At 33.1% G+C, this 4,125-nt stretch overlaps 1 pseudogene; it reads left to right on the forward strand.

Moving 5' to 3' along the window:
• Window positions 1-590: 590 nt before the first annotated feature.
• Window positions 591-3,205, forward strand: LOC110671272 (squalene epoxidase 3-like; annotated as a pseudogene).
• Window positions 3,206-4,125: the final 920 nt, after the last annotated feature.

Below are 4,125 nucleotides of genomic sequence, written 5' to 3' on the forward strand. Positions count from 1 at the left end.
ACTCGGATCCCATTTGTATCCAACAAGAAAAGGAAATCCTTTTTCAAGAATTGCATTTCATTTTTATTTATGGATTTAACCATGAATTATTCAAACAACCTATTGTCAGCTAAGTAGATATGGACAGAGAAACACTCTTGAAAATTGACTGGCCTTCCATTTTCATCATCCTATATCTCCAACTCAATAGTTTATTAAATCCAAAGAGATGTGGACAGATTCCATATATAGATAGGAGAGTCAAGTCCAACAAGGGAGTACATTAATAATCTTCTCTTATTTGCTCCTCATATTTTTCTTGATCTTGACAACACTTTTAACGTTACTTGAAAATTTGTATTCATCTGTTCAACTCCCAAATTTTACAAGCTATGTTTGACCACTTCGCCAATTTAATTAGTCCTACTTTTGGAGAGTTTTTTTATTTTTTGTGCAATCTTTTGACCAACTGAACCTATAAAGGGCACCAACATTTGCTTCATGTACAGCACAGCCTGCAAGTTCAAAACTCAAGCACTCACCACCCGTAAAACAGAGAAAAAGTCCCTTTCTTTTTACACTTCAACATTGGTTTTGCTCAATCCTTGGCAATGGAATATCAATATATAATTGGAGGAATTCTAGCTTTTATTTTGGGGTTTGTACTGTGGCATAGATCGACAGGAATGAAGAAAACTAAGGAATCAAGGGAAAATGTCAGAGATGAAGTTGTGAAGAGCTCAGAACAAGTGTTATGCCAGTCGGAGAATGCCACGAATACTGATATTATTATAGTTGGAGCAGGTGTTGCTGGGTCAGCTCTTGCTTACACTCTTGGCAAGGTGAATCTAATCTTCTCTCCCTACTTTAGATGGCAATGTATAACAGGATAAAAATTCACAAAATTAGCGACCCATCAGGCAGATATTAACATTTAAACCAAGTTTACAGGAAATAATAATAATAATAATAATAATAATAATAATCTCTTTTCCTTCCTTCAATTTGCAGGATGGACGGAGAGTGCATGTGATTGAAAGAGACCTCACTCTGCCTGACAGAATTGTTGGAGAACTTCTGCAACCTGGGGGTTACCTAAAATTAATTGAGTTGGGCCTTGAAGGTGAGTACGATATTATTATTATTATTATAATCTTTTATGGATTGTTGAATCAGTGTGAATTCCATCAATCTTTCCGTCTTGGTCATCTGTCATTCAACTTTTGCTCTAATTCTTAACATGCATGCTTGTTGCAGATTGTGTAGAAGAAATCGATGCTCAACAGGTATTTGGATATGCTCTTTACAAAAATGGGAAAAGTACTAAACTATCATACCCCTTGCAAAACTTCGATCAAGATGTGGCTGGAAGAAGTTTTCACAACGGACGTTTCATTCAAAGAATGCGTGAAAAAGCTGCATCTTTACCTAAGTAATAATCTTCTTTCTCCCCCAGTTACTTCCTTCACTTTGCCATGCCTTTCATGTTCCAAATTATTGAATTCATGCTGCATAATTAAGAACATCACTTTATTACTTTCAACAGCTCATATATGTTCCCTTATTTTCATTGTAGTGTAAGACTGGAGGAAGGGACAGTAACATCCCTACTTGAAGTGGAGGGGACAGTCAAGGGTGTGCAGTACAAAACTAAAATTGGTCAAGAACTTACTACTTATGCTCCACTCACAATAGTATGCGATGGATGCTTCTCAAATTTGCGACGCTCTCTCTGCAATCCTAAGGTAAAGATTATGTTTCAACTAGGAAACAAAAACTTCTTTCTGAACTTCGTTGATAGATTCCTAAATGTGTAGGTGTTTTCTATTTCATGAGTTTTAAGTGAAATTTGGAAACTTTGTGTTTATACAGGTTGATATCCTCTTGTTTTGTGGCATTGATCCTAGAGAATTGTGAACTTCCATACCCAAATCACGGACATGTTATTCTGGCAGACCCTTCACCAATCTTGTTCTATCGTATTAGTAGCTCTGAAATTCGATGCTTGGTTGACATACCTGGCCAAAAACTACCTTCCATTTCAAATGGCGAAATGGCCAACTATTTGAAAACTGTGGTGGCTCCCCAGGTATTCAAAGTTCTCTAGGCATGCTAATGCATTTTTTTTTCATTTTGGCATTGATACGTATAGATAATAGTGCTAAGGAGCTCATAAAAATAACTCGATTTATGATGCTTTGAACTTTTAATATGAAATTTGACGTGAATTTGACAAGACAATTAACTTTTAATCTTTAGGATAATCAAGAGCAATTATATGTGTTTAAGACTCCCAAGAGCTACGTGATGCGTTTGATTTTGCAATTAACAAAGGAAACATAAGAACAATGCCTAATAGAAGCATGCCTGCTGCTCCTTATCCCACTCCTGGTGCTCTTCTGTTAGGGGATGCATTTAACATGAGACACCCTTTAACAGGAGGAGGAATGACAGTTGCGCTATCTGATATTGTTGTATTGAGGAATCTTCTGAGGCCTTTCCATGATCTAAGCAATGTATATTCCCTTTGCAAGTATCTTGAGTCTTTCTACACTCTACGCAAGGTGATTAAATGATTTTTCACAAGTTACATATGAGCATTGTTTTTATAATTTCTAGACTTAAATTATTTAGGATCTAGTTTGGATAAACAATAGGGTAGTACTCTTGGCCACAACGGTGAGATTAAAATTGGTGCTAACCCTTCATATCCACTTCCATTCAGCCTGTGGCATCTACCATAAATACTTTGGCTGGAGCCTTGTACAAGGTTTTTAGTGCATCAACTGATCCTGCAAGAAATGAAATGCGTGAAGCATGTTTTGACTATTTGACTCTTGGTGGTGTATTTTCGAATGGACCTATTGCTTTACTCTCTGGTCTAAATCCTCGTCCATTGAAATTGGTTCTCCATTTCTTTGCGGTGGCTATCTATGGCATCAGCCGCTTAATAGTTCCATTTCCTTCAATTCCACGCATGTGGATTGGAGCACGCATGTGGATTGGAGCTAGAATGATCTCGGTGTGTATTGCCAATCGTACTTTCGATGATTTCCTATATTTAAAATGACTTCCATTAATATATACTTAAAGTTCTAATTTCTATCATATTCTTTTCTTTCTTTAGGTTGCATTAAGAATCATTTTCCCTATCATAAAGGCAGAAGGAGTTCGACAAATGTTCTTCCCTACAATGCTCACGCATTACAGATCTCAGGTTGTTTGAGAACAAGAAATGCAAAGATTTGAAATCAAATAAAGTTGGTAGCAGTGCATCTTGCTTTTGGAGATAACCTAAGGATTTAGGAGATCAACTACGCTACGTAAATTTTTATATTAGATTCCTAACGTATTTTCTTTGGCTGGAGCACATATAAATGTAATTACTTCATATTTTACTAATGAATTTTAGTTTAGTGATTTTATACTCATCTTTAGGACTATCAGATCTCGAGTCCAGTTGCAATTAGAGTCGAATACAAAAGAAAAATCCTCATTTTTTGAAATATTGTAAATTATTTGTGCTTTCAAAATTTATTGGACTGTACTAGTTTATTACGTAATTATTCCATGCATATTTGAATGGATCAACCTACTTGGAACTTGTATACATTTGAATATTATTAGCTTTTGGACTCGTGATTTAATTTTATTACATATTTTTCTATTAAAATTTATATATATACAATATAGTGTTATTATAGTATCACAAATATTACGTTTAATTATTTAAATTGAAATATTAATTTTAATGTCATTTTAATTAATTATATAGATACAAATATTATCAATTTAAGAAATATTATTTTTTACTCGATCATATTTTTCTGAAAACTATTTGTCATATTATTAGCATATAATATTAGCTTAATTATAAACTTGAATGTAATATAATAAAAAAAATATATAATAACAAGTTTTAAAAATAAAAATAAGTGAAGATGTTTAAAAATTAAAATAAATTAATGATAAATGCAAATATTCTCAATAAATTAAATTCGTTCAAATTCTATTATTTTATCTTTTAAAAAAAATAAGTTAGTTTTGAATATGTTTTATTTTATTTTTAATATTTTAAAATAATGTTAATTTACGTAATGAGATTGCATAGCTGGATTAATGCAAAAGAAAATTATTTATAAAATA

This window comes from Hevea brasiliensis, chromosome 14 (genome assembly GCF_030052815.1).
Source record: "Hevea brasiliensis isolate MT/VB/25A 57/8 chromosome 14, ASM3005281v1, whole genome shotgun sequence".
In the NCBI taxonomy this organism is placed as follows: Eukaryota; Viridiplantae; Streptophyta; class Magnoliopsida; order Malpighiales; family Euphorbiaceae; genus Hevea; species Hevea brasiliensis.